Source organism: Furipterus horrens, unplaced genomic scaffold (genome assembly GCF_987537825.1).
Source record: "Furipterus horrens unplaced genomic scaffold, mFurHor1.1.pri manual_scaffold_2, whole genome shotgun sequence".
Lineage (NCBI taxonomy): Eukaryota > Metazoa > Chordata > Mammalia > Chiroptera > Furipteridae > Furipterus > Furipterus horrens.
This window is the reverse complement of record NW_028327172.1, coordinates 51,867,838-51,880,609: the sequence shown is the minus strand read 5'-3', so window position 1 is coordinate 51,880,609 and position 12,772 is coordinate 51,867,838.

Here is a 12,772-nt window from a genome sequence, read left to right as displayed (position 1 = left end):
GTCGGACTGCACAGTCATTCTCGGCGGTGCAGATAGACTTTTAAGAAGCTACACCATCGTCTCTGGAGGCTCTGTAGCTTCAGCTTCACTGGAGAGGACACTCCAGTGTCATCGCAAGATGTCGATTCAACACGGGAGGAGACAGATACCATGTCACTCCTGAGTCGGACTGCACAACCATTCTCGGCAGTGCAGATAGACTCTTAAGAAGCTACACCATCGTCTCTCGAGACAGACGGCTGCCGACGACGGAGGTTTTAGTTGTGGCTTATCCCTACATTGCCAGCTCACCTTGGATACATTGTTTTCTTCCTTGTACTTTAATACCTACCTGTAAAAGAATAATTTTGGATTTTATAAACTATGTTTTTTCCACAGTCTTGTTATTCATAAGAAACAGAAGAAAAATCTTCTTTCCTTGTCATTTAGAATATTGGAGATCCACATTAAACAAAAACAAAAGAATAGTTTTAATTTTATCAATATAAACGAAACAGCAAGCTGTTGCTGAAATTCCATATACACATACAATATTTTTTCTCAGTTGCTAAAAAAATTTCATAATTGGTAATGGAACAACTTGTGATGGGAGGTGAGGGATTTGCTATTTTTGGAGCTTTCTGAGGCAAGTCTTGACATGGCTATAACAGAGTCTATAGAATTATGTGAACTCACCTCTGCAGAGCTCCATGTAGGATGAGTAAGAAACCCTGAGGCGTGTCTGCCAGTCTTGCTTTCATATTGAAGAGCACATTATAGTCTTCAGATGGGTGATTATCTCTCCCTTAGTAGTTTGGCTTGGAGATGCCATTGGCAACCTTTACTATTTAGCTTCAGAAAATACTGGTCAAATCCATTAAAAAATAATTAAATTGATTTTTAAAAATGAGATTGAATCTCTTTATGGTTGGTACTATATCCATTTATTTAATAAGATGATTTACCCATTTGCTCCTTTAACAAACACATCCTGGTCTTTGTCTCAGAATAACAAAGATGAGTAAAATAGTCACTGGCCTGTCGAGTCAAGAAGGGCAGGAGTTTTGTCTGTCTATTTATGCTTTCTCCCCATAAAATTTTTGTTATATGGTAATGTTCAATAAATTATTTTGATGTTTCTTGCCTTGAAGTGTTATAAGATAAAAACATTAGACTAATAATTACTAATAATCCTAATCTCATGTGTTACTGTGTTACTGTGTAATATGAGTAAAGGAAAAATTATATTCAAAGATATAAAAATAGTTCAAAGGAAGGGATAGCTAATTCAATCTTGACAAAAGGTAATAATACAAACTTTAAAGATGGAATAATGATCTGAGCAGGACTTTGGACAATAAACAGGAATTTTCCTGATGAGCAAGCAGAGAACATTATTCTACCCAAATGAAGGAACAGTGAGTGAGGTTGCCTAAGGGATTTGTCATAGCAGGAGCATGCAGTGGAGGAGGGGCAGTGAATGGTTCTGGAGACAGAGGTGTGTGCAAGTCTTAGACTGAATTAGGCTAAGGGGGGTGAAGACATGATCAATAATTCTGCTAAAAGGATGTCACTGGCTATAAAGTGAGATAAGGACAAGTTCTAGAGCAGTAAGATTCAGATAAGTGAGTTATTATGGTTCTAAGATAGCCCAAATGAGATATAATGAGTTTCTAAAGTAAGACAGTGGAAGTGGTAATAGATACAGGAAAGAGAAGTGAAATATTTTAAACTAACACAATTTCTGTGTTTCTAGAATTATAAGTTATATATAGACATGAGGGAAAAATAAGTGCATAGGCTCATATCTTGATGACTTGTTAAAAAGTTTTATGCCCTTTATTTTCCTACACAGAATTTCAGCAACCTCTACTTGCTGGGGAGGTTTAGTTCTCTCAGTAGTAGAAAACCATGAAAGGTCTGGAACAGGTAAGTATTGGGATCAGAACTATATTTTCAAAATAGAAATTACTAATGGCATTAATATCAGATGGAGGTGGTGTTGGAGGTGGCTCATCAAGTTTGTCTCTGTCAATTTAGAGGAAGTTAATGGAAATTCATAAATATTTAATGTGAGGTGATTTTCAAGTTTGTGCTATCTAACTAACTGCTTATTCAATGATGACATGTTTAAAGAATTACTAGCCTAAAAATAGGAAGCCCCAGGGCTCACTCTGCAGGGGAAAATCATTCCATTCTACAGATACCTAGTCAAGGCCATGAGGGTGGGAAGGCTCCCTACAGTACATTTATACAGGGTTATGCAGGGAAAAGAGAGTTAATTTTAAATTCCTGGGAAAGTATAAGTTACAGTGGAAATAAGGGAAACACACCAAGAAAGAAAGGCAGAAATAGATTTGAACCTGTCTGCTAAACTTAGGAGCGGATGAATGACATTTCCTTCTCTAGGATGATAAACAAGAACAAGCAAATGAGGAAAACCTATTATGCCAATTACAACTATATTCATCCAGCTCATTGATATGCATTTAAACACGGTGATGTTAAAAGATAATTGCTAACTCATGAGAAGCATTGCACTAGGAAAGTTAGTAAAGTTTAAAATCTTTCAGAAAACATCTTTAGAAATGGGGGGCTTATTGTTAATACTTCCTGTGAAACATGAAAATCTGTTTCAGACTCCCATATTCTGTCACAGTTACACAGTAACACCATCCAGTCTAAGGAAATTCATTTGAATGGGAATACATTGCATCAACTTTCATATCAATTCCTTTAAGACTGGAGTAATCGTTTGCTATCCATGATTTCCATAGGTTTCCATCTGATGAATTTGTTGTTAGAAGCAGAAAGCGTTCAAAATGAAGCATACCTGTAGTTCAAATGATGAACTAGTAGTCGGGAGTCTTTGTGCTGCTTGTCTATATTCTTTGGACTCAAAAGCCCTATTTAAAAAAAAAAATAGAAAAGAAAATTAGGAGTAATGTTGACTTTGGAGTTTTGTGAAGATTGTTTAAAAAACAATTCAACCTTGTAAATTTGAAGATCTAACGAGTTTCATTAGACGATTCATGAATGGGGCAGTGTGACCCATCTAGCAGCTAGAAGAGCATTCCCAGGGGTGGTAAAAAATGGAAGGTTTTATAGACAAAAAGGCAGGACAAGGGGGCTAGCAACAAAAGAAATGGGATTATTTGGGGGCTGTGACATCTTTTCTTTGCAGAAAAATAGTGAGAAGTTTTCTTTCTTTCTTTTAAAATTTTTTTAAATTGTTGTTTTATCACAGTTGTCACAATCAATTTTCCTCACTATTGCACTCAACTGCCCCCTGATGGCCCCGCTTGCACAGTCACTTCCCACCCTGTTGTCCATGTCCATGGGTCATTTATACATGTTCCTTGACTTCACCTTCCCCTTCTTCCCCCTTCTCCTATCCCTTCCCCCTCTCCTCTGGCCACTGTCAGTCTGCTCCCTGTTTCCATGCCTCTGGTTCTATTTTGCTTGTTTGTTTTATTAGGTTCCTGCTATAGGTGAGATTATATGGTATTTATTTGTCTTTCACAGCCTGGCTTATTTCACTTAGCGTAATACTCTCTAGTTCCATCCATGCTGTCTTGGAGGGAGTTTTTTTTTTTTTTAACATATATTTTTTAACTTTTACTTGGAATAATTTCATGTTCTAGAAAAATTGCAGGAACACAAAGAAACTCTAACCTACTCTTCAGGCAGATTCCCAGTAGTTAACTTTTTACATTTACCTGATCATTGGTTCTCTCTCTCAGTACATACAGTATTCCCTCACTTATCACAGGTATTACATTCTAGATCGCCCCCCACCCAATGATAGGTGAAAATCCGCGAAGTAGGAACCTTACATTTATTTTAGTATTTATATATATTTTAAGGCTTTATAAACCCTTCCCCCACACTCACAAACTGTTTCCAGTCTCTTATTAACCTTTCCCACTCCCTTATTAACCTTTTTCACACTTTTATAAACACTACTTATGTTCTTAAACATATTCTACACTCTTAAACCTACGTAACTTTAACAACATATGTATACAGTCTCGCAAAATCCCGCAATATAGTGAAAAATCTGCAATAAATAATTAATTATAATATTTTTAAAAATTCCATGATACAGTGAGACCACGATAAGTGAACCACGATATAGAGAGGGACTACTGTACACACACACACACACACACACACATACACAATCTCTTATATGTATATTACATATATTCCTCTCTAAGTTATTTGAAGATTAGACATGTGCCCTAGTACCCTTTAATACTACAGCGTTTAGTTCCTAACAAGAGTACTTCCCACCTAAGGAAAGCAGAACTATGGAAATTGAGAAATTAACATTGACACATTACCACCAATTAATTCAGGAACCCCTGTCCCGTTTTTTTTTTTTTTTTTTTTTTTTGCCTATTGATCCAATATATATATATATTGATAGACAAAGAAGCCAATCCAGGTGTATATGTTGCATTTAGTTCTTATGTTTTTTTAAAATATGCTTTATCGATTATGCTGTTACAGTTGTCCCAATTTCTTTTCCCTTTGTTCCCCTCCACACAGTGAATACCCTCCCTTCAGTTGCCCGCCCCCCTTAGTGCATGCCCATTAGTTGTGCATATAGTTCTTCTCAACCTCTTCCTGTCTACTCCACTCCCTCCTACTATGCTTCCTAATTCCTGTACCATAATGTTCCCCATACCTATCATTCTTTTCCCACTCTCATTACCTACTTAGTTTACCTTTGTTTTGGTTCTCTAGCTTCTGTTGTTGGCTGTTGTGATACAGTTTTCATTATAATGTTCATAATGATCCTCTTTCTCCAAAACAAGTCCCATTAACATTTCATATAATAACAGTGGTTTGGATCTGATGAACTCCTTCAGTTTTACTTTGTCCTGGAAGCACTTTCTCTGCCCTTCTATTCTAAATGACAGTTTTGCTGGATAGAGTATTCGTTGCTGTAGGTTTTTGATTTTCATTACTTTGAATATTTTTTGCCAGTCCCTTCTTGCCTGCAGTTTTTTTTTTTTTTTTTTTTTGAGAAATCAGCTGATAGTCTTACTAGGACCCCTTTGTACATAATTCTCTTATTCTCTCTTGCTGCTTTTAAGAATCTCTCTTGATCCTTAATTTTTGACATCTTGATTATAATGTGTCTTGGTGTGGTTCTCCCTGAGCCCATTTTTTTTGGAACTCTCTGTGCTTCCTGGATCTGTAAGTATATTTCCTTCCCCAGGTTAGGAAAGTTCTGCTTCATTATTTTTTCACATAATTTTTAAATTTCTAGTTCTTATTCACCTTCTAGCAACCCTATCATCTGGATGTTGGCCCACTTATAGCTGTCCCGTAGGTTTCTGAGCCTCTCCTCATTTTCCTCACTTTCCATTTCCTCTTTCTGCACTGGTTGACTGTTTGTTCCTTCTCTATGTTCCGACTTGTTGATTTGATTTCTGGTTTTATTTCCCTCACCACTGGTTTCATATGTGTTTTTGTTTATTTCAGCAGTACTAGCCTTCCCCATCATGTTTAAGATTTTCTGTGATATCTGTAAGCATTTTTATAACCAAAGCTCTGAAGTGTACCTCAGAAAGATTTCCTATCTGCTGCTTCACTGGATTAGATATTTGCTGTCTGGTCAGCTGTCACTGGGATCTCTATCATAATCTGTGCCATTCTTACAGTTTTGTGTTTACCTTTGCTTCCTGGGTGGGGCTGTCACACCTCCTGTGCTAGACGGGGCAGAGCTCATGCAATCATCACAACTGGGAGACCCTTCTCACTACACTGTGGTGTTTTTTGTAGGGGTGGGGGTCCAAGATGGTTTCCTGCCATTCACTCTTCACTGAGAAACCAGGAGCCTCCTCCTCCATCCCCACCCCCTCTGGGCCTCACTGTCCAAGGCATTGGGGGTCTTCCTTCCCCGGCATTGGAATTGTAAGCTGACAGGTCTGGTCTGCAGCTGGGGGTGCTCCCCAGGCACTTCTTACCTCCCCTTAAATACAGCTGTCTGTGCATACTGCTGTCCCACCGCCATCACTACTGCTGCCGCCACCAGCATAGCTTGACCTTTCCACCCTGGCTTCATCCCTCCTACTTGTCCAGATGAGCACCACTTCTTTATAACTTTATATGTTGGACTTGCATTTATTTTCTGGAACTTCTGGTTATTTATGGTTTTGCAGTAGTTGTATTCTTTCTTAGTTGTGGAGGAAGATGGAGCATGTCAGCCTAGACCTCCATCTTGGCTGGAAATCTCCTGTATGTGTTTGCTTCTGTGTCTTAGGTAGGGCTGTTGCTCCTGATATGTTGTAAGAGGCAGATCCTTAGGGATTAGTCAGTACAGGGCGTCCTGTTTCACCACGTTGTGGCGCTGTATGTGGGGGAGGGGCCTGAGAAGAACAATGCTGCTTGCCCAGCACTCGCCCCTTTTCCCTGCACTTCTTCCACTTCCATATGGGACTGGTGTCTCTCTAGCTGTTACCCTGGCTGTCATTCCCAGAGTGGATGAGTCTGTGGACATTCTAGGACTGTGGGGACCTTTTAAACAAGCGGACTTTGCTGAGAGACCTTCAGTTTCTGCCTCCACCCCAACTCCCTACTGGTTTTCACAGTCAAAAGCAATAAGGCTTGATTTTCCCCAGTGCTGAGACCATGAACTTCGAGGTCTGGCGAAGAGTTGGGAATGGTCCCCCGGTGTTCCTCCTGACTTTTGAAAACACGTAACTGTGCTTTCTGCTGGCCTGCTGCTGCTGCCACTGCTGCCACCACCACACCATGTCTTCTCCGCCTCTCCTACATGTCTGGATGAGTATTTCTTCTTTATATCTTTGTTTGTTGGACTTCCATGCAGATTGATTTTCTGGAACTTCTGTTTGTTTCTAGTTTTGAGGTAGTTGTATTCCTTCTTAGTTGTGGAGGGAGACAGGGTGTGTCAGTCTAGGCCTCCATCTTGGCCAGAAGTCTAGAGGGAGGTTCTTCTTATAGTAAAGATTACCTCTTTATCTGTGGGGTATATTGAGGGCTCTTGTGAAAGATACCCTCTTGTACTTAACCAGAAAATTCCTCACTGGTTGATTGGGATTATGTTTCGGGGAGTGGTTAAAAGTGCAGTGAGATCAGGTATTAAATCTAGGTTTGGTGTCATGAGCTTTTAGCACAGGCAATGCCATTTGGGGCCTATTTTGTTGTTGATGGTGGTGATGTCTCTGTGTGTGTTTGTTTTAATAGGACAAACTAAGATAATAAGTGGAGAACTTACCTAGAAGGCACTTAATAAATATTGTAAGAATGGTGATCACACTTTTAATATAAAAATTAACTGAATTAATTGAGAAAAAAATCCAGTTATAAAAATGACAACTACACTGTGAAGACAATTATTATACTCCAAACAAATGTTAACATCTGGTTTTTGAATTATTATTCACAAACATAACCCAAGAGTTTAATCAGCATCAACCTAGTCTGTCTTATTTAGAGAATAGTTGGCAATTAGTGGCAAAGGAGTTATGGAAAATAAGTAACTCTCCCTAAAGTGTATGCATTTCTTCTGAAAAGGATTCTCTAATTAAGTTAAAAGAAGGTTCTGACTCATATAGTTCTCTCCCAGTTAAAATGTAAATATTTGGCACTCCACCCACTTCACAGGTCTCTTCAGTTCAGGATCCTTGTCCTCTCAGATGTTATTGTCTTTCTTATGTCCCCTAGTGAATGATTAAGCACAATGGTATGTTATAAATACTCCTACACTGTCTTCCTCCAGAAGCACAAAAACACTTTTACACCTTGGGGAGTATGGAGAGTGTGTGATTATTAAATAAACAATTAAAAATAAAAACACATACACAGAAAAACAACTTCTGCTAGAACTATTTTCAAAAACCAGTACCTTAAGGCATGTAGAATTGTTTTTTTAATTTATGCATGAATTCTTTCATTGTTTGAACAAAAAATGCGCTGAATAGCTATTGTGTGCCAGGCTTTGTATATAACTATACAAAAAATAAATCACCCACTTTTCTGATTTAATCATTAATAACACCCATAACTGTTATTGCTGCAAATGATATAATAATTTGTTATTATATAATTTAAATTGTACAACAGTCTTACAAATGGTGGAGTGGATAAATATTTGTTAAATCATTAAAGGAAAATTACAAAAAATAGTTTGTGTATACCTTAGTCTGGATTCTGGATGAAAAAAATAATTTTTAAAATTTTCTTCAGAAATTGTAGTCTGATTCAGATTTAAGGTTCAAATTTATAGTAGTTTTGAAGCCTCCAAATATAATCTGAGAAATAAAATAGAATTGTTTTTATTGGAAGCATTAGAGGGCATTTAACAAATACAAATTAAAATTTATCTAGAGCAAATAATTTTATCTTATTATTTCTATATATTTTTTTCATAAATGGAACATAGATGTGAATATGAATTAACTCTTGAAAGCAACTACAAAATACACAAGGAAATTAAAAATATGAGCAAGTATCAGTGCAGATCACCAAACCGAATGAATGAGTACAACAGCAGAATAGGAAAAGCTGAAACGGGAATTGGGAACTATAGTAGACTAACAAAAAACAAAAAACACAGAATGCAGGACAAAGAACAAATGTATAGAAATGAAGAAAGAATGGTTAAAAGGAAAGGCAGATAGAAGTGAAATGTCTAACATGTTTTATTAGAGTTCCAGAGTGGAGAATAGAGAGAATAGGGAAGATGTAATAACTAAACTGATAATAGTGGATGATATTCAAAATTGATTAAAGACATGTATTCTGATTTTTAAGCAGCTCAATAAGTCACAAACAGAATAAAAGGGAACATACAATAGGGCACATTGTAGGTAAATTGCAATATGCCAAACAAATAAAATATCTTAAAAGTAATCAAGAGAAATGTCAGATTACTTAGCATAAAATTATGGCCTTAAAGTTGACTTCTCATTAACAACAATGGGAGCCAGAACAAGAAAATGTGATCTTCAAAGTGCTGCAAGAAGAATGTTCATGAGCCAAATTGTTATTCAAAAATAAGAGTGAAATAAAAACAATTTTGAACAAACAAAAACAGACCATTCCCTACCTATAACACTTCCACAAGTACATTTCTAAAACATGTATTTTTCAATTAAATTTGATTAATGTATTCTGCATGAATAATCACAGAAAAAGATATGTAATGCCAGTTGAAATGGTGAACAAAGAAAGTAGGTAAGTAGTTCATTGAAATAAACTATATAAAATAATTTAAAAAAATATTTTATTGTATGGAAACAAAAAGTTAGGACAAGCCTTCAGGAAAGGAAGAATAAGATGAGGAGGTTGTAATAATTAAATTGAAGTATTATAACAGTCTTAAATTTTTCCAAGACATGCTGTACCTAAATATTTTAAACTTCAAATATGTATATTAAAATACAAAAGTAAACCTCAAAGAGAATAAAAATAGAATTTATGATTTCCCAACCAAGAGAGAAAAAAAATGAAATTTTATAAACAGAATCCATTCACAGAAAGAAATAATAGAGAAAAAGAAACACAGACAAGGTAGGATCAATAAAAAATGAAATATAATGTGGGAGGTATAATTTCATATATACCAATACACAGGAGTAAGAACATAAAGTGTCTTTCTTGACTGCTTAGCTAAGGAGTTATAATAGGTTGCTTTTTTTTTTTTTTTTTTTTTTTTAATGTCAACTCAGGATCAGTGAATCCTGCAGCTGTGTCTTTATCTTCCTGTATAACCATGAGTTATTTATAGATGATTCTTTCTGATTCATCTGTGTATCTACATGCACAAGACCTTACTGTGGTAATATGCCTCAGTGCTATCAGAGACTTAAAGTTAAACCAGTCTTGCCCTAACTTGTGTGACTCAGGGTCTGGGCATTGTCCCACAGACAAAAAAATCACTGGTTCAATCCCTGGTCAGAGAACATTCCTGGACTGTAGGCCATATCCCCAGTTGGGGGTGCGCGAGAGGTAACAGATTGATATTTCTCTGGCACATCAATATTTCTTTCCTTCTCTTTCTCCCTTTCTTCCCCATCTCTCTAAAAATAAATAAAATCTTTAGAAAAAATTAAACCAGTTTTTAAATATTGATCAAAATCTTAATTAGATTGAGTGCTCTGTGAAGGCAAAAAATCAATCTTCCTTTTTGTTCTAATTTTTGAAAATGCGATATGCCTAATAGATCTTAATAAATGGTGATCTCATCTAGAAAATATCTTTCTTACTTAGTTAAGAATTTTCAATGGACTAGTACCAAGATTTTATAACCATAACTACTAGAGAGGTCATATTAGTGATAAAATAATACAAAACAAATAATTCAAATTAACTTTTTAAAATGTGTATTTTATTGATTGTGCTGTTATAGTAGTCCAATTCTTTCCCCTTTGCCCCTCTCTGCCTAGTACCTCCCTTCCCTCCAGCAATCCCCCTGCACCTTAGTTTACGTCCACAGGTCGTGCATATAAATTTTAAGGCTTCTCCATTTCCTATACTGTTCTTAATAACCCCCTGTCTATTTTGTAACTGACCAATTATGCTTCTTGATCCCTGCACCTTTTCCATCATTCCCCCACCCCCCTCAAACCCCCCGCCACCACACTGAAAATCCTTCATATCCTCTCTATATCTTATGGCTCTGTTCCTGTTTTGGTTGTTTGCTTAGTTTGTTTTTGCTTTTTAGATTAATTTGTTGATAGCTGTGATTTTGTTGTCATTTTACTGTTCATACTTTTGATCTTCTTTTTAAATATTCCTCTTTAACAAGGGCATGGTGATGATGAACTCCTTTAACTTTACCTTGTCTGGGAAGCACTTTATCTGCCCGTCCATTCTAAATGATAGCTTTGCTGGATAGAGAAGGCTTGGTTGTAGGTCCTTGCCTTTTATCACTTTGGATATTTCTTGCCAGTCCTTTCTTGCCTGCAGAGTTTCTTTTGAGAAGTCAGCTGATAGTCTTATAGGCATCCCTTTGCAGGTAACTCTCTTCTTTTCTCTTGATGCTTTTAAGATTCTCTCTTTATCTTTAACCTTTGGCATTTCAATTATGATGTGTCTTGGTATGGTCCTCTTGGGTCCAACTTGTTTGGGATTCTCTGTGCTTTCTAGGCTTATATGTCTATTTCCTTCACCAAATTAGGGAAGTTTTCTTTCATTATTTTTTTTCCAAATAAGTTTTCAATTTCTTCTTCTTCCTTTTTCTCTTCCCCTTCTGGCACCCCTATGATTTGGATGTTGGTACATTTCAAGTTGTTCCAGAGTTTCCCAAGCCTCTCCTCATTTTTTTCAATTCTTGTTTCTTCATTTTCTACTGGTCAACTATTTAATTTTTCCTTATGTTCCAATACATTGACTTGAACCCTGGTTTTCTTCCTTTCACTATTGGTTTCACTTCTTCCCTTATGCATTTGCTATACTCAATCATTTCTGTGAGTATCATCATCATCATCAGTGTTTTGAACTCTTCTTCTGTTAGGTTAGCTATCTCCTCCTCACTTAGTTCTCCTTCTGGAGCCTTTATCTGCTCCCTCTTTTGGGCCATACTTCTCTCTCTCCTCAATTTGACAGCCTCTTGTGTTTGCTCTGTGACTTAGGTAGAGCTATCGCACGTGTTATGTTGTAAGGGGAGGAGCCTTAGGTATTTGTCAGTGCAGAGTGACCCACTTCATCATGTTGTGGTGCTGTGTGTGGAAGAGGAGTCAGAGAGGGAAAAATGCCACCTGCTTAGCACTCACTCCTTTTCCAGTCTTTTTACCTGTTTCCCATATGTGACTGGCACCCTTCTAGCTGTTGCCCTGGTGATGGATGGTTCCCAGAGTGGGTGAGTTTGGGTACATTAGACTGTGGAAGCCCTCTAAATGGACTTGCCTGAGAGACTGGTAGTTTCTACTGCTGCTGCAACCCCCACTGGTTTTTAAAGTCAGAAGGAATGAGGCTTTATTTTCCCAGCAATGGATCCATGAGCTGTGCAGTCTGGCCTAAGGCTGGAATCACTCCCCAGGTTCCTCTCCCAGCTTTTATAATGTGTGACTGCTCATTCCACTGGCCAGCTGCAGCTGCTGCATTGCCACAGCCACCTCCATCTTGCCTCCACCCCTCCATGTCCTCTCCACCCTGGCTCCCCAGCTCCACCTCCTACCCATCAGGATGAGTATTACTTCTTTAAATCTTTGGTTTTTGAACTTCCATATAGTTTGATTTTTTGGCACTTCTAGTTTTTTTTTTGTTTTTTTGTTTTTTTGTTTGTTTGTTTTGTTTTGAAGTATTTGTAATCCTTATGGTTGTGTGAGGAGGTGAAGCATGTCCACCTATGCCTCCATCTTGGCTATCTCTTCAAATTAACCTTTATTGAGCACTTGCTATATCTAAGACACTGTTAAATATACAGCATCTCTTTGAATACTAACATGTGTTTCATATATAATGTATACATATTAATCACCTTTTATAGATGAATTACAGGCCTTAAGAGAGTAAATGCTTTCTTAAGGTTATATCTAAGGAGTGAATAAGTAGAAATTCTAAATCAGACATTTTGACTTCAGTGTTTATGCCATAGTGTGTCTCAGGCCTTCTCAAATATATCCTTCAAGTTCAGTGAAAATCCATTTGGCTGTTCTATTTTAATGAGTAAATAACATTCAGGCAATCAAAGAGAAATGGCATTTTATTTTCATAGATGATGAGAAAAACAACAGCAAAAAACTATGATGTTTGTTTAAAATGCATATATTCTGTTTTCTTCACTTCAGATAGACTCGTGATTATCATTAAA